Source organism: Drosophila suzukii (genome assembly GCF_043229965.1).
Source record: "Drosophila suzukii chromosome 2 unlocalized genomic scaffold, CBGP_Dsuzu_IsoJpt1.0 scf_2c, whole genome shotgun sequence".
Lineage (NCBI taxonomy): Eukaryota > Metazoa > Arthropoda > Insecta > Diptera > Drosophilidae > Drosophila > Drosophila suzukii.
In genome coordinates, this window is record NW_027255896.1 from 23,667,206 (window position 1) to 23,691,861 (window position 24,656).

At 31.0% G+C, this 24,656-nt stretch overlaps 1 long non-coding RNA gene across 1 annotated transcript; it reads right to left on the minus strand.

Moving 5' to 3' along the window:
• Window positions 1-15,617: 15,617 nt before the first annotated feature.
• On the minus strand, window positions 15,618-20,153 carry LOC139354094 (uncharacterized). Its single transcript, XR_011605189.1, has 3 exons — window positions 16,347-20,153; window positions 16,221-16,277; window positions 15,618-16,157 (listed from the first exon to the last, which is right to left on the minus strand). It is a non-coding gene; the product is annotated as an uncharacterized lncRNA (long non-coding RNA).
• Window positions 20,154-24,656: the final 4,503 nt, after the last annotated feature.

A 24,656-nucleotide genomic window follows, 5' to 3' on the forward strand; every position in this document is an offset into this window, starting at 1 on the left:
GCCGGTAGGTGGCGCATTTTAATCTCGCTTTGCTGCTTGCATATCTCCATTTAGCTGAGTAACGGGTATCTGATAGTCGAGGTACTCGACTATAGCGTTCCTCCTTGTTGTTGTTGTTTTCAACTGTTTTTAGCAGTTTTAGCTGTAAAATTTCAAAACTATCAAAGTAATGTATACTTTTTCATTTTTCTTCTAAGCTACCCAATGTGTACCATTTGATGAACTATCATCTAGGTTTATAACTCCTGACTCTTCTCTCCAAGGAGATTTTGGTAATGAGTCTCTCATAAACACACCTCGGAAATGTGGAATGTACCTTTTAGCAAAATTCAAAATTTCGAAATTTGAAAGATGTTTTTTAGGTAGCTTAGTAATTAGTTTTTTGGAATTCCTCTAAATGGATTAAGATAAAATCCATAACCTTTTCTATAAGGTTTAAGAAATATACCTTCATCCACCTTAATACTTTCCATTTTTGTATTATGTCGTTTACTCTCTTCAAATTGTTTTTTCCCCATACTTGCATTATTGATAGTTTTAGCAATGGATGCACTACCAGAAGCGAGAGTGAATTATGTATTTTGTACTTTCCGAATTCGAAAAATTTCCGTTGTCCAGTTTGGGGTATAGCCTTTTTCAAAGACATGTTTATATTTATATGTTTATATCCCCCTCTTTAAAGTCCCCATTTGAAAATATTTTTAGATGATCTCATCAAAATCTGTTTTTCATTTTTAGCATTGACGTCAATGGGCTTCATTTTAATCGTTCTATGCTTCCTGTTATTATAATTATTAATCAACTCTTTGTATATTTGAAGCCAAGTATATTTTCCGTTAAAACTAAACTCACGCCACATAAGTTCTTTTAATGTTCTATTAAAACGTTCAACAATAGATGCTTTAAGAACACTAAGTGTTGAGTAATGATTAATTTCATATCTTTTCATCAATTCTCTAAATTGTTTATTATAGAATTCATTTTCATTATCTGTTTGTAAATTCTTTGGTACTCCACGACCAGATTTTATTATTTTTTCCATTGCTTTTGTAACTTCTTCTGCATTTTTTGATTTTATTGCTTCACCCCATCCATATTTAGAAAATTTATCTATTTCTGTTAACAAATACCTATAGCCTTTATTTGATGATGCATATGCCTCCATTTCAACCAAATCAGCCTGCCATAAATCATTAATACCCTTTACTATAACTCTACGTCTTTTGAAATTCTTGAATGATGGGCGATGTAACTCATTTACAATATCTCGTTTACTCATAGCTTTATTTTATCTGGTATAAATGGTTTCTTCTCTAAAGATTCAGTTTCACCTTTCAAAACTGAGGTTGGTGCAATTATATAATTGAAAATGTTACTTTCTATTTCATTTATATCCTCCACTATCTTATTAAAAGTTTTCATGAGAAATTCTAATTTTTTTAGAAATTTCACTCACTTTTCCCTCAATATTATTGATTCGAGGTCTTAATCTAAAGATTTCTTGTTTCTGCGGTTGCTTTGAAATTTCATTAGATGTATTCTGTACTAGTTTACTTATTTCATCATCAACATAAAACTTTGTTGCAATATCATTTTCATGAATGGGGGGTAGGGAATTTTGTAAATCGTTTCCTCTGAACATTTAAATGTCCATCATAATCATTAAGTATACTTTGGAATTTTTCTACACCTTTCGTTATATCTCTTGAGTACCCTTTCTCATTTAAAAAAACTTATCAACTGACATTTTAATTATAAAATAAATAATAAAAGAATGGTACATTTATGTATGACCCACATTAATTGTTAAAAGTTCTTCTTCTACTTCGTTTTCACGACGTGAAAGTTGACTTTTTCGAAGTATTGTTCTATCTATTTGTATCTGATCAGAACGAATGATTCACCAATTTTTTAAATGTTGGCTTATGAATTTGTTAAGATTTTCCAATTTATCAACAATTATGTATATACTCCATTTGAGTTATCATTTTTATTACTTTACCTTCCAGCTCTGATACTCTTTTATTTCGTAGTTGAAATGATTTAGTTATAGTTTCCATTTGATGTTATTTCGCTTCATTCATTTTATCATCTACATACAATTTAATAGCCAAATCATTTCCATTTATTGCTTTTGAATAGTCTTTAATTATTTTTTTCTGAACATTTATGTGACCATCAGTGTCTAGATATATACCTGTAAGACTCTCCACTTCCCTTTTGAAAAGCAAGGAAAAATCTCTATCATTTGAAAAGTGACCAAACTTGTCAATAGACATTTTACTATTAACCAAAATGAGAAAATGTTTTCTATTTCATTAATATATTATTTTTGCTTCCCGCAATTCTTCTTTTATTGAAAGAATTTCATTAGTATGATTATTATTACCAGCAGCTCTTGATGCCAATAAGAGTTGCAATCTTTCAACAAGTTCATTAATATGATACATAGTTTGGTGGTATTTTTTGTAGTCTCATATACGCAGAACCAGTATATTCTTCATTTACTGAAGATGGTTTAATAATTAAAGAATATTTTTTTTAACGATTTCCCTTTACTTGACCATCTGGTTGATAGTTTCTTTTGTGAGCACTTGTTTCAAATAAAATGATTTTATATGATTCTAAATCATTCTTAGTATAATCCTTAGGACAATTATGAAAAATTAAAGAGTATAGACCTAGTGATAGAGTCCATAAATTTCCACTTCCTAATTCCATTAAATTTTTTTTAATTTTAATTGTTGTATTACCCAACACTAAAATATTATTTTCTTCTCTTGGTCCTTAACTATTATCTAAAATCTTTTCTTGCTTTAACTGATTCAATTCATCAAATTTTCTTTTTAATGAATTTCTACTTTTCGTCAACTGTTCTAAAAGTTTACGCTTCAATGTTGTCGTTTTCACTGATACTCATGTGCTACTGGGAAAAATGTAGTATAATTTAAATATTTAAAACAAAGGGTTTGAGTTTGAGTTTTATGAAATTTTATTTTTATTTTTATTTATCAAAATAGATACATTAATAATATTAAAAATGAATTAGTTTTTATACTTTATTTAATTCTAAATAGAGATTGTTATCATTCCTTTTAATAATACAAAGAAGATTATCCATTATATATTTAATTGTTGAATTTTCTAAAGTTGAGTATCGTGCCGGCAAGTACAGCACTCTTCACGTACAAGAGTGAGGGCCATTCCAAAGCTGGTTTTCTTACGTTGAGCTCGTCGAATAGGGTAGCACACCTCCGATTCCACCTCCGTCTTTGTTAAAAGAGGTTTTGGTGCGTTACCATTAAAATCCTTGAGTACTTTCAACATTTCCGGATTGACCATTTGTAGTTGTTTCTTCTTGTAGTTGTTTTTGTTGATTTTGCTGTTTTCAGCTGTTTTTAGCAGTTGTTGCTGTTTTTGATGTTGTTGCTCTCACCTGTTTTTAGCAGTTGTACCTGTTTTTGTTGTTGCTTTCACCTGTTCTTAGCAATTGTAGCTGTTTTTGTTGTTGTTGTTTTCAGCTGTTTTTATACCCCTTTACTCGTAGAGTAAAAGGGTATACTAGATTCGTCGAAAAGTATGTAACAGGCAGAAGGAAGCGTTTCCGACCCCATAAAGTATATATATTCTTGATCAGGATCACTAGCCGAGTCGATCTAGCCATGTCCGTCTGTCCGTCTGTCCGTCTGTCCGGATGAACGCTGAGATCTCGGAAACTATGAGAGCTAGGCTATTGAGATTTGGCGTGCAGATTCCTGAGCTTCTTACGCAGCGCAAGTTTGTTTCAGTAGACTGCCACGCCCACTGTAACGCCCACAAATCTCCCAAAACTGTGGCTCCTACAGTTTTGATGCTAGAATAAAAATTTTAACGGAAATGTAATGTTCTCATCAATACCTATCGATTGACCTAAACAAAAGTTTGCCACGCCCACTTTAACGCCCACAAACCGCGAAAACCTGTGACGCCCACAATTTTTATGCTAGATAAAAAATTTTAACTGAAATGTATTCGTCTCGTCATTACCTATCGATTGACTTAAAAAAAAGTTTGCCACGCCCACTTTAACGCCCACAAACCGCAAAAACCTGTGACGCCCACAATTTTCATGCTAGATAAAAAATTTTAACTGAAATGTATTGGTCTCGTCGATACCTATCGATTGATCCAAAAAACGCCCACTCTAACGCCCATAACGCTTAAATCTGTATACCGCCGGTAGGTGGCGCATTTTAATCTCGCTTTGCTGCTTGCATATCTCCATTTAGCTGAGTAACGGGTATCTGATAGTCGAGGTACTCGACTATAGCGTTCCTCCTTGTTGTTGTTGTTTTCAACTGTTTTTAGCAGTTTTAGCTGTAAAATTTCAAAACTATCAAAGTAATGTATACTTTTTCATTTTTCTTCTAAGCTACCCAATGTGTACCATTTGATGAACTATCATCTAGGTTTATAACTCCTGACTCTTCTCTCCAAGGAGATTTTGGTAATGAGTCTCTCATAAACACACCTCGGAAATGTGGAATGTACCTTTTAGCAAAATTCAAAATTTCGAAATTTGAAAGAGGTTTTTTAGGTAGCTTAGTAATTAGTTTTTTGGAATTCCTCTAAATGGATTAAGATAAAATCCATAACCTTTTCTATAAGGTTTAAGAAATATACCTTCATCCACCTTAATACTTTCCATTTTTGTATTATGTCGTTTACTCTCTTCAAATTGTTTTTTCCCCATACTTGCATTATTGATAGTTTTAGCAATGGATGCACTACCAGAAGCGAGAGTGAATTATGTATTTTGTACTTTCCGAATTCGAAAAATTTCCGTTGTCCAGTTTGGGGTATAGCCTTTTTCAAAGACATGTTTATATTTATATGTTTATATCCCCCTCTTTAAAGTCCCCATTTGAAAATATTTTTAGATGATCTCATCAAAATCTGTTTTTCATTTTTAGCATTGACGTCAATGGGCTTCATTTTAATCGTTCTATGCTTCCTGTTATTATAATTATTAATCAACTCTTTGTATATTTGAAGCCAAGTATATTTTCCGTTAAAACTAAACTCACGCCACATAAGTTCTTTTAATGTTCTATTAAAACGTTCAACAATAGATGCTTTAAGAACACTAAGTGTTGAGTAATGATTAATTTCATATCTTTTCATCAATTCTCTAAATTGTTTATTATAGAATTCATTTTCATTATCTGTTTGTAAATTCTTTGGTACTCCACGACCAGATTTTATTATTTTTTCCATTGCTTTTGTAACTTCTTCTGCATTTTTTGATTTTATTGCTTCACCCCATCCATATTTAGAAAATTTATCTATTTCTGTTAACAAATACCTATAGCCTTTATTTGATGATGCATATGCCTCCATTTCAACCAAATCAGCCTGCCATAAATCATTAATACCCTTTACTATAACTCTACGTCTTTTGAAATTCTTGAATGATGGGCGATGTAACTCATTTACAATATCTCGTTTACTCATAGCTTTATTTTATCTATAAATGGTTTCTTCTCTAAAGATTCAGTTTCACCTTTCAAAACTGAGGTTGGTGCAATTATATAATTGAAAATGTTACTTTCTATTTCATTTATATCCTCCACTATCTTATTAAAAGTTTTCATGAGAAATTCTAATTTTTTAGAAATTTCACTCACTTTTCCCTCAATATTATTGATTCGAGGTCTTAATCTAAAGATTTCTTGTTTCTGCGGTTGCTTTGAAATTTCATTAGATGTATTCTGTACTAGTTTACTTATTTCATCATCAACATAAAACTTTGTTGCAATATCATTTTCATGAATGGGGGGTAGGGAATTTTGTAAATCGTTTCCTCTGAACATTTAAATGTCCATCATAATCATTAAGTATACTTTGGAATTTTTCTACACCTTTCGTTATATCTCTTGAGTACCCTTTCTCATTTAAAAAAACTTATCAACTGACATTTTAATTATAAAATAAATAATAAAAGAATGGTATATTTATGTATGACCCACATTAATTGTTAAAAGTTCTTCTTCTACTTCGTTTTCACGACGTGAAAGTTGACTTTTTCGAAGTATTGTTCTATCTATTTGTATCTGATCAGAACGAATGATTCACCAATTTTTTAAATGTTGGCTTATGAATTTGTTAAGATTTTCCAATTTATCAACAATTATGTATATACTCCATTTGAGTTATCATTTTTATTACTTTACCTTCCAGCTCTGATACTCTTTTATTTCGTAGTTGAAATGATTTAGTTATAGTTTCCATTTGATGTTATTTCGCTTCATTCATTTTATCATCTACATACAATTTAATAGCCAAATCATTTCCATTTATTGCTTTTGAATAGTCTTTAATTATTTTTTTCTGAACATTTATGTGACCATCAGTGTCTAGATATATACCTGTAAGACTCTCCACTTCCCTTTTGAAAAGCAAGGAAAAATCTCTATCATTTGAAAAGTGACCAAACTTGTCAATAGACATTTTACTATTAACCAAAATGAGAAAATGTTTTCTATTTCATTAATATATTATTTTTGCTTCCCGCAATTCTTCTTTTATTGAAAGAATTTCATTAGTATGATTATTATTACCAGCAGCTCTTGATGCCAATAAGAGTTGCAATCTTTCAACAAGTTCATTAATATGATACATAGTTTGGTGGTATTTTTTGTAGTCTCATATACGCAGAACCAGTATATTCTTCATTTACTGAAGATGGTTTAATAATTAAAGAATATTTTTTTTAACGATTTCCCTTTACTTGACCATCTGGTTGATAGTTTCTTTTGTGAGCACTTGTTTCAATTAAAATGATTTTATATGATTCTAAATCATTCTTAGTATAATCCTTAGGACAATTATGAAAAATTAAAGAGTATAGACCTAGTGATAGAGTCCATAAATTTCCACTTCCTAATTCCATTAAATTTTTTTTAATTTTAATTGTTGTATTACCCAACACTAACATATTATTTTCTTCTCTTGGTCCTTAACTATTATCTAAAATCTTTTCTTGCTTTAACTGATTCAATTCATCAAATTTTCTTTTTAATGAATTTCTACTTTTCGTCAACTGTTCTAAAAGTTTACGCTTCAATGTTGTCGTTTTCACTGATACTCATGTGCTACTGGGAAAAATGTAGTATAATTTAAATATTTAAAACAAAGGGTTTGAGTTTGAGTTTTATGAAATTTTATTTTTATTTTTATTTATCAAAATAGATACATTAATAATATTAAAAATGAATTAGTTTTTATACTTTATTTAATTCTAAATAGAGATTGTTATCATTCCATTTAATAATACAAAGAAGATTATCCATTATATATTTAATTGTTGAATTTTCTAAAGTTGAGTATCGTGCCGGCAAGTACAGCACTCTTCACGTACAAGAGTGAGGGCCATTCCAAAGCTGGTTTTCTTACGTTGAGCTCGTCGAATAGGGTAGCACACCTCCGATTCCACCTCCGTCTTTGTTAAAAGAGGTTTTGGTGCGTTACCATTAAAATCCTTGAGTACTTTCAACATTTCCGGATTGACCATTTGTAGTTGTTTCTTCTTGTAGTTGTTTTTGTTGATTTTGCTGTTTTTAGCTGTTTTTAGCAGTTGTTGCTGTTTTTGATGTTGTTGCTCTCACCTGTTTTTAGCAGTTGTACTTGTTTTTGTTGTTGCTTTGACCTGTTCTTAGCAATTGTAGCTGTTTTTGTTGTTGTTGTTTTCAGCTGTTTTTATACCCGTTACTCGTAGAGTAAAAGGGTATACTAGATTCGTCGAAAAGTATGTAACAGGCAGAAGGAAGCGTTTCCGACCCCATAAAGTATATATATTCTTGATCAGGATCACTAGCCGAGTCGATCTAGCCATGTCCGTCTGTCCGTCTGTCCGTCTGTCCGGATGAACGCTGAGATCTCGGAAACTATGAGAGCTAGGCTATTGAGATTTGGCGTGCAGATTCCTGAGCTTCTTACGCAGCGCAAGTTTGTTTCAGTAGACTGCCACGCCCACTGTAACGCCCACAAATCGCCCAAAACTGTGGCTCCTACAGTTTTGATGCTAGAATAAAAATTTTAACGGAAATGTAATGTTCTCATCAATACCTATCGATTGACCTAAACAAAAGTTCGCCACGCCCACTTCAACGCCCACAAACCGCAAAAACCTGTGACGCCCACAATTTTCATGCTAGATAAAAAATTTTAACTGAAATGTATTGGTCTCGTCGATACCTATCGATTGATCCAAAAAACGCCCACTCTAACGCCCATAACGCTTAAATCTGTATACCGCCGGTAGGTGGCGCATTTTAATCTCGCTTTGCTGCTTGCATATCTCCATTTAGCTGAGTAACGGGTATCTGATAGTCGAGGTACTCGACTATAGCGTTCCTCCTTGTTGTTGTTGTTTTCAACTGTTTTTAGCAGTTTTAGCTGTAAAATTTCAAAACTATCAAAGTAATGTATACTTTTTCATTTTTCTTCTAAGCTACCCAATGTGTACCATTTGATGAACTATCATCTAGGTTTATAACTCCTGACTCTTCTCTCCAAGGAGATTTTGGTAATGAGTCTCTCATAAACACACCTCGGAAATGTGGAATGTACCTTTTAGCAAAATTCAAAATTTCGAAATTTGAAAGAGGTTTTTTAGGTAGCTTAGTAATTAGTTTTTTGGAATTCCTCTAAATGGATTAAGATAAAATCCATAACCTTTTCTATAAGGTTTAAGAAATATACCTTCATCCACCTTAATACTTTCCATTTTTGTATTATGTCGTTTACTCTCTTCAAATTGTTTTTTCCCCATACTTGCATTATTGATAGTTTTAGCAATGGATGCACTACCAGAAGCGAGAGTGAATTATGTATTTTGTACTTTCCGAATTCGAAAAATTTCCGTTGTCCAGTTTGGGGTATAGCCTTTTTCAAAGACATGTTTATATTTATATGTTTATATCCCCCTCTTTAAAGTCCCCATTTGAAAATATTTTTAGATGATCTCATCAAAATCTGTTTTTCATTTTTAGCATTGACGTCAATGGGCTTCATTTTAATCGTTCTATGCTTCCTGTTATTATAATTATTAATCAACTCTTTGTATATTTGAAGCCAAGTATATTTTCCGTTAAAACTAAACTCACGCCACATAAGTTCTTTTAATGTTCTATTAAAACGTTCAACAATAGATGCTTTAAGAACACTAAGTGTTGAGTAATGATTAATTTCATATCTTTTCATCAATTCTCTAAATTGTTTATTATAGAATTCATTTTCATTATCTGTTTGTAAATTCTTTGGTACTCCACGACCAGATTTTATTATTTTTTCCATTGCTTTTGTAACTTCTTCTGCATTTTTTGATTTTATTGCTTCACCCCATCCATATTTAGAAAATTTATCTATTTCTGTTAACAAATACCTATAGCCTTTATTTGATGATGCATATGCCTCCATTTCAACCATATCAGCCTGCCATAAATCATTAATACCCTTTACTATAACTCTACGTCTTTTGAAATTCTTGAATGATGGGCGATGTAACTCATTTACAATATCTCGTTTACTCATAGCTTTATTTTATCTGGTATAAATGGTTTCTTCTCTAAAGATTCAGTTTCACCTTTCAAAACTGAGGTTGGTGCAATTATATAATTGAAAATGTTACTTTCTATTTCATTTATATCCTCCACTATCTTATTAAAAGTTTTCATGAGAAATTCTAATTTTTTAGAAATTTCACTCACTTTTCCCTCAATATTATTGATTCGAGAGTAGGTAGTTAATACGGGAGCTGGCTCACTAGGTAATAAATCATGTCAAAAAAGGAGGTGGGGGTGACCCTAATTAGTCACGCATGGTTGCACACTGACCCTAATTAGTCACGCATGGTTGCACACAGGTGTTCTAATGACCTACTTAGCATAATTAATTCAAAAAGGGGGGTGTTGCTGACCCTAGTTAGATGAGCATGGTTGCACACAGGTCACTTAATGAGGTTAGAAAGTGGTGTGTAGGAGTGTGAGAGAGTGGTGTTTTGATATGTCTTGTTTTGTCTTGTCTTTTTCTCAAGCTAAAGGTGCGTGTGTGATAGGGGTGTTTTGTCATGCGTGGAATTTTGTGGAGTGCAATGGTTGCACACAGGTCACTATGTTGCTTCTAACTTGTGTTAGAACGCGTTATGCGTGGGCGTTTTGTTGAGTCAATTAGGGTTGTAGGTGACACCTGGCTTGCGTGTGTGATAGGGGTGTTTTGTCATGCGTGGGATTTTGTGGAGTGCAATGGTTGCACACAGATCACTATGTTGCTTCTAACTTGGGTTAGAAGGCGTTATGCGTGGGCGTTTTGTTGAGTCAATTAGGGTTGTAGGTGACACCTGGCTACGGTCTTGTGGTCAAAAGGTGTTGGTTTGAGGGATATTAGACCGCATACTTTTGTGGTGTGAAACAAGCGTGAGTTCGGTAACCTCCCCCTCTTTAGCGAGCATTAGATGGGAAAGTGAGCGTGGGAGTGTAACAAAAACGTTGTTTTGTTATGCGTGGGCGTTTTGTTGATTCAATTAGGGTTGTAGGTGACACCTGTTAGTGTAACCTGCCTACGGTCTTGTGGTCAAAATGGTGACTGTGGTGGTGGTGGTTCCTAACAGAACAAAACCAAATGAGATCGTTTGTTTAGTCAAATACGTTTTTCTTTAATCATATTTGAAAATTTTTTCTCATGCGCTTACATGAGAGAGAAAACGGTTACCTTCTAAGTTTTCAAAAAATGTATGTGTTAAGGAGAAATGTGGAAAGTAGTTCAGTTTTAGAAAACTATTCGTTTTACAAGGGGTGTTTTGTCATGCGTATGAATTTGTAAAACTATATTTAGGCGGAGGAGGAGGAGGAAGGGAAGTTGTTTTTCTATGCGTGGGCGTTTTGTTGATTCAATTAGGGTTGTAGGTGACACCTGTTAGTGTAACCTGGCTACGGTCTTGTGGTCAAAAGGTGTTGGTTTGAGGGATATTAGACCGCATACTTTTGTGGTGTGAAACAAGCGTGAGTTCGGTAACCTCTCCCCTCTTTAGCGAGCATTAGATGGGAAAGTGAGCGTAGGAGTGTAAGAGGGATGGTGGTGGTGGCGGTGCTTGTGGTGGTGGTTCCTAACAGAATATACACATTTATACACAAAAACAAATGAGATCGTTTGTTTAGTCAAATACGTTTTTCTTTAATCATATTTGAAAATTTTTTCTCATGCGCTTATAGAAAGAGAAAACGGTTACCTTCTAAGTTTTCAAAAAATGTATTTGTTAAGGAGAAATGTGGAAAGTAGTTCAGTTTTAGAAAACTATTTGAGTTGAGCGAACCATCTAGAATCGTCGTGTGAACCCTCCGGTAATTCAAAGCTAAAGTAAAGTTGTGTTAACTTACGTTCCATCCGAATTCGATTTGTGCGAGATTATCAAATTGATAAAAATTAAAATACTTTACCAAGTGTAAAGTAAAGTTGTGTGAACTGTGAACTACCCAGATTTGTGTTGTGTAAACTTATCAAATTGATAAAACATAAAATACTTTACAGTAAAAGTAAAGTATAACAAAGTGAAAAGTACAAGTAACAATACAATACTTCCAAAAAAAAAAAAGGAAAAAATAAAAACAAAAAAAATTAATAAGTATTGTGGAAAGTGCAACATTACCCTATCGGGTAACATTTCGTGGGCTCATCATCTGCGAACGGAGCAACACAAGAAGAATGTTGTTGAACCAGTGGATTCAAGGATAAAAAAAATCAGTTCTGGATTTCAAGGAAGGATTGTTCACTACTTATATGAAAACACCAACAATGATGTAATTTATCCAACACAATTTATGGAGCAAGCAGGAGAAGCTTTTCTACCTCACTTGTATCCATTGTTGGAAAGTTATGCATCGGTGAAAATAAATTTTGAACTTTTTGGAGAGTACGGACTTTTGAAGGAAGAAAAGGAATGTATTGAAATAAAGTCATTTCAAAGTAAGATGACAATAATTAGTGCCTATTCGAACATTGAAAATGAATATAAGGAGCACATGGAAAAAATTTTGGCGAGGATGGAAGAATTCCAAGAAAGGGATAGTGGATGGACTTTGCTTCATCTCACTCGATTGGAGATGAATATTAATCAATATTCACCCTTAAGAGGATCATCTTATATAAAACTACCCTCTTGTTTAGAAGGAAAAAAAGCAATTATAAATGTAAAAAACACAGATGATGAATATTGTTTTAAATGGAGCTTAATCGCAGCATTAAGTAAACTAAATAAGAATGCGAACAGATGCACAAGCTATAAAGTGAATATAAATGATGAAGTAATTCAAGTCAATGGGATCACACTAAATTTCACTGGATTGCAATTTCCACTAAAGCCTGCGGATATATCGAAATTTATGGAAATAAATAAGGACATAAATATTACACTTTTTGGATTCGACGATGGAGTTATATTCGGGCCCATATTTTACTCTCCTGAAGTGAGGAGAAATCATATAAATATGTTGATACTGGAGGAAGGATGTAAAGCACACTATACTTGGATAAAAAATCTCTCAAAGTAAGTTGTTTTATCATTTTATCATTATTATATCTTTTACCTGTTTTTGTTTTTAAATTTCATAATATTTATTTGCTTTCATACTTAAAAAAAAAATTTTTTTTTTCTTGTGTTTATCTTTTTTTTAGTTTGGTTTCCTCTCAAGTTTCGAGAGACAAATCAAAAAAATGGTTCTGTCAAATTTGCTTAAATTACTCATTGAGTGAAGATGCTGCCAACCGGCATTCAGAAGTCTGTGGGAAAAAAGTCTCGCGTTTACCCAACATGAAGGATGCCACTTTACGGTATACAAATGTTCAAAAGGAAGTGATGGTCCCATTCACAGTTTACGCTGACTTTGAATCCATCCTTCAACCAATTAATAAAAACGAAACATTAAATTTAAATATTATAAATATACATAGACCTGTTTCATATGCATACTATATAAAGTGTGCACATGATAACAGTTTAGATAAGTTTGTCTTAGAAACTGTATTTAACTCGGGAATGAATTTCCTGTTATCACTAATAGAAAATTTAAGTTTTATATATGAAAACTATATTTCAAAATCTGTTTCTTTAATAATGTCAGATGTTGAAGAAGATGATTTCCAAAAATCGAATAATTGTCATATATGCAACACTCCTCTTTTATTAGACAGAGTTAGGGATCACTGTCACTTCACAGGAAAGTTTAGGGGGGCAGCACATAATGAGTGTAATTTAAAATACACAGTTCCAAAATTTATTCCTGTTTTCTTCCACAATTTCACCAGGTATGATTGCCATCTATTTATTAAAGATTTGGCAGTCATACCTGGTGAAATAAAGGTAATTCCATTAAATAAGGAACAATATATATCAATTTCAAAAATTATAACTTTAAGTAATGGTGATAACTTTGAAATCCGTTTTCTAGACTCGTTTCGATTTATGCCTTCTGCTTTAGATACATTAGCTTCAAATCTAGATAGTGAACAAATGTGTATAACAAGATCATTTTTCCCTAATGAAAATCATTTCAACTTAATGCGACGAAAGGGTGTATTTCCATATGAATATTTAGATTCAGTTGAGAAATTAAAAGAAAGTAAATTACCTCCTAGAGAAGCTTTCTATAGTTCCTTAACCGAAAATGAATGTTCAGTTGAAAATTATACTCACGCACAAAAGGTATGGAATGAGTTTTCTTGTAATAATCTTAAAGATTATTTAGAATTATATTTAAAAACAGATGTTTTATTAATGTCTGATGTCTTTGAAAACTTTCGAAGACTTTGTAGTAAAATTTATTCACTTGATCCAGCACATTTTTTCACTACACCAGGATTATCATGGGAAGCTATGTTAAAATGTACTAAAATTGAATTAGATTTATTAACTGATATAGATCAGTATAAATTTATTCAAAGTGGTATTCGTGGTGGCTTAGTTCAATGTACATGTAGATATGCTAAAGCAAATAATAAATATGTTGAGAATTTTGATAGTACTCAAAAATCATCATATTTGATTTATTTGGATGCAAATAATTTATATGGTTGGGCTATGTCACAATCTTTACCATATGGAGGTTTTGAATGGATTTCAAGGGGGGAACTTGATAGTATTAACATTTCTGAGATTGCAGATGATAGTGAATATGGATACATTTTTGAGGTAGATTTAAAATATCCTTTAAAATTGCACGATAAACATAATGACCTTCCATTTTGTTGTAATAATCAGTTACCAACAAAGTCAGACAAAATAAAAAAATTAATTGCTGATTTAAGGGATAAAGAAAAATATATAATTCATTATAAAAATCTTCAACAGTGTATAGAAAATGGATTAATTCTAACAAAAATTCATAGAGGTCTTCGCTTCTTTCAGAAACCTTGGCTAAAAACATATATTGATTTGAATACATTCCATAGAACTAATGCAAAAAATACATTTGAAAAAGATTTTTTTAAACTTTTAAATAATGCTGTCTACGGTAAAACGATGGAAAATGTAGATAAGCGCGTTAATATTAAATTAATTACTGAATGGGAAAGTGCTTCACCATCCGATTCTTCTGGTCCAAAAAGGCATTGCGGTAGATCTCTTATTTCAAAGTCAAACTTCCATAGTGTCAAACAGTTTTCAGAAAACTTCTTTGCCTTTCAAATGAAAAGATTAAATGTGTTGTACAACAAACCTTTATATTTAGGTTTTGCTGTATTAGATTTATCGAAATGGAAAATGTATGATTTTCATTATAATTATATCAAACCTAAATACAATGAAAATGTTCAATTAAATTATATGGATACAGATTCTTTTATATATACCATTAACACTGAAGATTTTTATAAAGATATTCGGAATGATGTTGAGATGAAGTTTGATACATCAGATTATTCTGATGAATTACTTAATCTCTATAATTTTCCTAAAGCTAATAAAAAAAGGTTGGGTTTTTTTAAAGATGAACTCAATGGAAGACCTATGACTGAATTTGTTGGTTTGAGATCAAAAATGTATGCCTTTAAAACATCTAATAGTAATGACAGCTCTGAAAAAACAGTGAAAAAATCAAAGGGTGTTAAAAGAAGTGCAATAGATCAATTAACTTTTAATAGTTTTAAAAAATGTTTGTTTTCGGAAGAGGAAGTGGTAGGCTCTATGTCAATGATTAGATCTAAAAATCATCTTTTATCAACAATTAAATGTAAAAAAGTAGTTCTCAGTCATAAAGACACAAAGGTTCTTATACAAGACAATAAAATTAATACACTACAATATGGCCATTATAAAATAGATGAAAAAAGATTAGAAAATAAACTTAATGAAATGGATTCAAATATTTATGTTTATGAACAAAGAATAAAAGAAATAGAGAATTGTTCTAATAGAAATAATTATCAAGAGAATGAAATAGAAAAATTTAAGAAAAATATATATGAATGTGAATTTGAAATGTTTTATACAGAACTAGAATTAAATTTATTAGATTGTAAAAAAAATGAATAAATGTACTCTATAATTGTAAATAAGACAGAACAAACAACGCTTTTTTATTTAAAGGGTAAAATGTAAGGTAATGTATAAACTAAATATTACAATTCACAATATTATTATTATTATTATTATAAAATTTTTATTTAACAGAACAAACATCGCTTTTACTTACAGGGTAATGTTAAAATTTATGAGAATTAACAGAACATGAAAATTTGAATTTAACAGAAGAATTACAATATTTTCTTTGAATTACATTCAATTTGTTTACTTTCTTCTATATTTAGTGGTATAGTTTGTTTATAGTTATCTATACCACCCTGTAATCTATATACTTTATTGTCATCATTACTTAAAGGAATTGATTTAATGTATTTATCATTATCTTCATCTAAATTAAACGGTATAGTTTGAACATAGTTATCTATACCACCCTCAACAAGAATAGTTTCATCCTCACTAGATGATCTTGGAATACATGGTTCCGGATTTTCATCATCATAAAGGATTGTATCATGGTCATCATCATCATCATCATCATCATCGTCATCACCATACAAATTATGAGAAAATTTACCATCCTCTTTTTTATTAATGTTTTGGAGATCTGAAAATATAAATATTTTACTATATATATATACAAATATTATTTTATATGTATTTAACCAACCTTTTTGAGCTCCATCCGAAATATTATTTTCAACTTTTTTATTTATGTTTTGGAGTTCTGAAAATATATATATATATATATATTAGTATATAAAATTATATATATATATATATATATTAAACTCACCTTTTTTTAATTTACTCGAATTATTATTTTCATCTTCTATTTTTATATTCTGTAAAAATAAACATATTTCCCTACTAAATCAGATTATGTTATAATATCACTATTAGTTATTTTGAAATCGTTAATATCGTTAATTGATATTTTATCTGTACTAATCTGACTTTCTTTTTTATTTAAATATTCAAGCATCATTTGAGCTGCTAAATTTCTCTTTCTTAAATATATCCCATTAATTCTTTCTGCTTCCTCTATTTCAATTTCTTGGATTTGTGGACCATCACTAAGATAACCTGTTTCTTCTTCTTCTATCTCTTCTCTTTTACTCTCTTGTTTGGAGAGAAGATCAGCATCCTTTGATATTTTTTCATAGACAATCCTGTCTTTTCGTCTCTCTGCATTAATTACTGTTTGGGATAAAACTTCTGCAAATTCAAAACAATTTATTCTTAAAGTTGCTAAGGGGGTATTAGTATTGCGTTTAGATTTTTGATGGCGTTGGCGATTAGATAAATATTTTAAATTCATACGCTTAGATTTACTTAGACTTCGTCTAGAATGTGTTCTTCTATAAATATTATTGTAATGACATTTAACTCCTACTGTAGCAGTTTTGTATTGGATGGTAAAGAATCTGTTTAGACCCCTTCTTCCCAAATCCATATGCCCTCCTATTCTCCTTTCATTTTCAACTAATTTTTGCTTAAAATTCTCAATTATAGCTCTCTTTGTGAATTCGATTTGAGAGTTGTGTATGTTTTCAGTGCTTTTTAATTTATGAGTAGTGTTCCTTTTTATTGGAACCCGACTTACACTTTCAAATTCTGTATCACTATCACTGATCCCCAACACTAATTCTTGTGACGTATTACTAAATGTTGGTGCTCGACTTACGTTTTCAAATTCTCTCTCACTATCAATTATACCCATATCAATTTTTTCTGATTTTTCTTCTCCTATGTTCTTATTTTCTATGTGATCAACACTTTCATTTTCGCTATTAAAATCAAAAAGATTGGTTGGGGTTGTAGTTGTTGATGTAGCTGTTTTTGTTGTATCTTCTTCCAGAAGTTCTTTTTTTAATGTAGTTGCTGCTGTTGTAGTTGTTGTTTCTTCCTTCTCCTCCTCCTCCAGAATTCCCCTTCTCATTGTAGGTGTAGTTGCACTTGTTGTAGTTGAGGTAGATGTAGTTGTAGTAGATGTTGATTTAGTAGTTTCTTCTTCAACTGTACTTGCACTTGTACTTGTTGTTAAGTCTTTTTCATTAATGCTACCATTAATAGCATTAAATATTTTAGTATCGAGTTCACTTTTTAAGTTTGGTATCTCCTTTTCATCACTTGTCTTGTTTATGAGATCCATAAAAATATGACTGTCCTCTAGGATCTCAAATTTTAAGTCAATTTTAATGATTTTTTTTAGTTTTGGAACATTGATAAATAACCCAATCGAATTATTGGAAGTCGATGGGTTTTCAATTAAAGTCATTTCATTGGGGAGTGGTACCATTTTCACCATCGGATTAAAGAGGGAAAGTATCACAAAAAATATTATAAAAACCGTCATTTTAATTTTGATTTTGTTTTTTTGACAATCGAACAAACGAACTATCGAATGAATAAGCAAACGATCCGAAATTGAGTTGCGTGAACGAATAGATGGAAACTGAACACTTTTTGAAATTCTTCTGCCTTTATACCCTCCAGATTTGTATATATAAATATGTAACGTTCTGTTTAAATTCTTATCTGTACATGCTTTTCTTCACACTTTATAAATAGGAATTGCGTGATTGTGAAGAAACATAATTTATTTCACGCATTGACGTCAATGTCTACATTTTTATTGTTGTTTATAGAATTTCGTTTTTATGAATCCAACTATCTTCTGATTTTGAAAGGCCTACCCAACGCACAAGCACATAATCAAGTTCCACCCAAAATTCTTATCTGTATATACTCTTTTAGTCTAGCCAACGCACAAGCTCATAATCAAGTTCCGTTCCGTTTATAAATAGGAATTGCGTGCTTGTGAAGAGGAAACATAATTTATTTTCACGCATTGACGTCAATGCCTACATTTTAATTGTTCTATGCTTCCACTTGTTGTTTATAGAATTTCGTTTTTATGAATCCAACTATCTTCTGATTTTGAAAAGCCTAGCCAACGCACAAGCACATAATCACCTTTTTGTTTCACAATCTTTTCAACAAGATAAGTATTAGGGAATTTTGTTTTTTTAATTTCTTGTTTATAGAAACCGCCTTGTACTGGATCACCCTTCAAGTCCTCAAGTAAATATGTGGTGGGGGATGTATTTTGTACTTTCCGAATTCGAAAAATTTCCGTTGTCCAGTTTGGGGTATAGCCTTTTTCAAAGACATGTTTATATTTACTTATTCGTACATGATCCCCCTCTTTAAAGTCCCCATTTGTAAATATTTTTAGATGATTGTATGATCTCATCAAAATCTGTTTTTCATTTTTAGCATTGACGTCAATAGGCTTCATTTTAATCGTTCTATGCTTCCTGTTATTATAATTATTAATCAACTCTTTGTATATTTGAAGCCAAGTATATTTTCCATTAAAACTAAACTCACGCCACATAAGTTCTTTTATTGTTCTATTAAAACGTTCCACAATAGATGCTTTAAGAGTACTAAATGTTGAGTAATGATTAATTTCATATCTTTTCATCAATTCTCTAAATTGTTTATTATAGAATTCATTTCCATTATCTGTTTGTAAATTCTTTGGTACTCCACGACCAGATTTCATTATTTTTTCCATTGCTTTTGTAACTTCATCTGCATTTTTTGATTTTATTGCTTCACCCCATCCATATTTAGAAAATGTATCTATTACTGTTAACAAATACCTATACCCCTTATTTGATGATGCATATGCCCCCATTTCAACCAAATCAGCCTGCCATAAATCATTAATACCCTTTACTATAACTCTACGTCTTGGGAAATTCTTGAATGATGGGCGATGTAACTCATTTACAATATCTCGTTTACTCATAGCTTTATTTTATCTGGTATAAATGGTTTCTTCTCTAAAGATTCAGTTTCACCTTTTAAAACTGAGGTTGGTGCAATTATATAATTGAAAATGTTACTTTCTATTTCATTTATATCCTCCACTACCTTATTAAAAGTTTTCATGAGAAATTCCAATTTTTTAGAAATTTCACTCACTTTTCCCTCAATATTATTGATTCGAGGTCTTAATCTAAAGATTTGTTGTTTCTGCGGTTGCTTAGAAATTTCATTAGATGTATTCTGTACTACTTTACTTATTTCATCATCAATATAAATCTTTGTTGCAATATCATTTTCATGAATGGGGGGTAGGGAATTTTTAAATCGTTTCCTCTGAACATTTAAATGTCCATCATAATCATTAAGTATACTTTGAAATTTTTCTAGACCTTTTGTTATATCTCTTGAGTACTCTTTCTCATTTAAAAAACAACCAAACTTATCAACTGACATTTTAATTATAAAATAAATAATGAAAGAGTGGTATATTTATGTATGATCCACATTAATTGTTAAAACTTCTTCTTCGTTTACACGATGTGCAAATGGACTTTTCCGAAGTATTATTCCATCTATTTGTGTCTGATCAGAACGAATGATTGGTGGAGGTTTTTTTAAATGTTGGTTTATGAATTTGTTAAAATTTTCCAATTTATCAACAAACTCTTTTATTGAATTATGTATATACTCCATTTGAGTTATCATTTTTATTACTTTACTTTCCAGCTCTGATACTCTTTTATTTCGTAGTTGAAATGGTTTAGTTATAGTTTCCATTTGATGTGATTTCGCTTCATTAATTTTATCATCAACATACAATTTAATAGCCAAATCATTTCCGTTTATTGGTTTTGAAGAGTTTTTAATTCTTTTTTTCTGAACATTTATGTGACCATCAGTGTCTATATATATACCTGTAAGACTCTCAACTTCCCTTTTGAAAAGCAAGGAAAAATCTCTATCATTTGAAAAGTGACCAAACTTGTCAATAGACATTTTACTATTAAACAAAATGAGAAAATGTTTTCTATTTTATTAATATATTATTTTTGCTTCCCGCAATTCTTCTATTATTGAAAGAATTTCATTAGTATGGTTATTATTACCAGCCGCTCTCGGTGCCATTAAGAGTTGCAATCTTTCAACAAGTTCATTAACATTATCCCAATATACATAGTTTGGTGGTATTTTTTGTAGTCTCATATACCCAGAACCAGTATGTTCTTCATTTACTGAAGATGATATTAATGGTTTAATAATTGAAGAATATTTTTTAGAACGATTCCCCTTTACTTGACCATCTGGTTGATAGTTTCTTTTGTGAGCACTTGTTTCAATTAAAATGTTTTAATATGATTCTAAATCGTTCTTAGTATAATCCTTAGGACTATTATGAAAAATTAAAGAGTATAGACCTGGTGATAGAGTCCATAAATTTCCACTTCCTAATTCCATCAAATTTTTTTTAATTTTAAGTGTTGTATTACCCAACATTAAAATATTATTTTCTTCTCTTGGTCCATAACTATTGTCTAAAATCTTTTCTTGCTTTAACTGATTAATGTTGAGATTGTACTTCACCCCGGTTTCTTCATATACACTTTCATTTAAATCATCTGTGTGAGGTTGTTGTGAAACATCGGATTCATCTATAAGAGACTGTTGTGAAACATCAGATTCATCTATAAGAGACTGTCGTGAAAAAGCATCAACATAAGCATCACTCTCACTATCACTTTCGATTACTCTCTCGTGTTCCCTTTTTTCTTTTTTACTTTTAGGTACTCTTATATTCTCTTTCTTGAACTTAGTCTTAATATCATGTGTATCATTAATATATTCCTTTTTATTCAATTTTTTATTTTCAGTGAGTAATTCATGTAAAGGTTCTGTAATAGGTTTAAAAGTTTCCTCCAAATTTGATACGTTCTCATTTTTTATTTGTTTCAATTCATTAAATTTTCTTTTTAATGAATTTCTACTTTTCGTCAACTGTTCTAAAAGTTTACGCATCATTGTTGTCGTTTTCTCTGATACTCATGTGCTACTGGGAAAAATGTACTATAATTTAAATATTTATAACAAAGAGTTTGAGTTTGAGTTTTATAAAACTTTATTTTTATTTTTATTTTTTTTTTATTTTTATTTATCAAAATAGATACATTAATAATATTAAAAATGAAAACATTTTAAGCTTTATTTAATTCTAAATAGAGATTGTTATCATTCCTTTTAATAATACAAAAAAGATTATCTTTTATATAATCAATTGTTGAATCCTCTAAAGTTGAGTATCGTTCCGGCAAGTACAGCATATACTCTTCAAGTTCAAGAGTGAGGGTCATCCCAAAGCTGGTTTTCTTACGTTGAGCACGTCGAATAGGGTAGCACACCTCCGATTCCATCTTCGCCTTTGTTAAGAGAGGTTTTGGTGCGTTACCATTAAACTCCTTGAGTACTTTCATCATTCCCGGATTGACCATTTGTAGTTGTTTCTTCTTGTAGTTGTTTTCGTTGTTTTTGTTGCTTTTACCTGTTTTTGTTGTTGATTTTAGATGTTATTTTAGCAGTTGTAGCTGTTTTTTGTTGTTTAATTTACCTGTTTTTAGCAGTTGTAGCTGTTTTTGTTGTTAATTTTAGTTGTTTTTAGCAGTTGTAGCTGTTTTTGTTGTTAATTTTAGTTGTTTTTTAGCGGATGTAGCTGTTTTGTTGTTGTTTTCAGCTGTTTTTAGCAGTTGTATCTGTTTTAATTGTTGTTGTTGTCTTACTGTTTTAACTGTTTTTTATGTTGTTCTTATTGTTGTTGATTTTGATGATTGCAAGATTTTTTAGGTTGAAACTTTAGGCTGAGAACGTTTTAGCTTGAAACTTTTAGGTTGAGACTGTTTGCAGGTGGTTTTTAAATGTGTGTTAGAATAACTTTTGATCGAGTTTTTATACCTTGAGGTAAACTAACCCTCCCTGTTCTCTCTCATTCTTGATTTAGCATCAACCAATCATAGCAGTGAATAGCATGTAAATAGGGTGGGTTTCAAGAATCATAGAGAAATTACTTGATCATAGTGTAAAAGTTAGGGTGGGATAGAGAGAGTAAGAATTGGAAGGACAGGTGTCCACAGTTGGTACTATTAAAGTCTTGTTTTCTCTCATAGTTATAGTTAATGTTATTCCCCAAGTATTTCACAATTTCTTTTGGGGGTTGTAAATTTCCAAAACTATCAAAGTAATGTATACTTTTTTTATTTTTGTTATAAGCTACCCAATGTGTACCATTTGATGAACTATCATCTAGGTTTATAATTCCTGACTCTTCTCTCCAAGGAGATTTGGGGAGTGAGTCTCTCATAAACACACCTCGGAAATGTGGAATGTACTTTTGAGCAAAATTCAAAATTTCGAAATTTGAAAGAGGTTTTTTAGGTAGCTTAGTAATTAGTTTTTTGGATTTCCTCTAAATGGATTAAGATATAATCCATAACCTTTTCTATAAGGTTTAAGAAACATACCTTCACCCACCTTAATACTTTCCATTTTCTTATTATGTCGTTCACTCTCTTCAAATTGTTTTTTCCCCATACTTGCATTATTGATAGTTTTAGGAATGGGTGCACTACCAGAAGCGAGACTACCTAATGCACTAAGTGCAGTCAAAATGGGTGCAATAGATAAAAAAACACCAATTTTCGGTACATTAATAATACGAGAAATCTTAATATTTTTTGTATTTCTACCAATTGATTTATTGACTGCTTTACGTGCAACCTTAATTGCACTCATTAGATATAGTGGCTTCAGAGTTTTCAATGCCCGTGTTCCTGTTTGGATAACATTTGAAAAACTCTTTACCTTTGATTTCCTTTTCTTATTTTTTCTCTTTGTTCCCTTTTTCACACCCATTCAGAATTTCTTTTTCGTTTTCATAATATTTGTAATCAAGTATGCTGCTGTTTTCTCTGCAATACTACTATCTTTTGAACCATCACGTTCCCACGCTTTATTTATTAGAACTGCGTCAGCCTTATGTCGATCAGCTAGATCCTTATATTGTGAATATGCAATGTCATGTACTCTACAAGCTTCATCCAATTGATTTATCCCACGATCACCGCGCTCCAACCTTTGTTTTAGCTTTGTTCCAGGTCCACTAAAATTATAACCAGGAATATGTGCTTCAAATGGAAGTGTGTTAATTATTTTGTTGATAATACCACTACCTCGTTTCAAGTTTGAACTCTGACTGCAACAATTATAAAAACTTTTACCCATTTTATATAATGTTTAATCAAGGAACATTTCTCATCGAATGAACTACATCACACACGTGAATACTCGTTTAATACGTCAATAACAAGAAATCTGTGTTAGAAATATCGAGGGTGGTGATCACTCATTAACAAATTCAGTTCCACGACATAGTTCTTTATTACCTAATACAATAAGAGCATTGGTAGTCGGTCCCTCAAACTGCGGAAAAACAAATGTCTTATTGAAAGTCCAAACGGGCCTAAATTTGATAATATATATGTATTCTCAAAGAGTTTATGTCAACCAAAGTATGAGCATTTAGAGAAACTAATTAAACCGATAAAGGGAATGGGATATTATATGTTCTCACAAAATGATGAAGTTTTACCACCCGCTAAGGCTAAAAAAAACTCTATTATGATTTTTGACGATTTTTCTTGTTAAAAACAAAACAACATTCGTTCATATTTCTTTTTACCTATGTCAAACATATACTAATATTCCAAAACATTTAATACGTGATAACGCGAATATGATTATAATGTTTAATCAAGATTATTTAAATATGCGTGATCATGTAAATACTGATATGTCCTATGATTCATTTATGAAAATTTGTCAAAACTGTTGGAGTGATAAATTTGGATTCCTCATAATAAGTAAAGATAACGATATGGAAAAAGGAAGATAAAGGAAGGGTTTTAATTAACTTATAATTATTTGAGAATATTAGTTTAATTCTGTAAGCTATATTTTAACAGTACATTTTTAGATTCCAAAATAAGTAGATCATTCACTCTTACATTAAATGGTAATGAACCCATTACAAACATTTCTTATTTCCCACCCATTGAACTGACAAATGGTGAATATGAGTGTGCACTTATTGACTTTCATATGTATAACTCTATACCCAATGTTGATATAAATAATAATCTATTTCATATTGGTGATAAAGTAATTCAACTTCCAATAGGATCATATGAACTCAATGATATTTATGATTTTCTAAAAAATA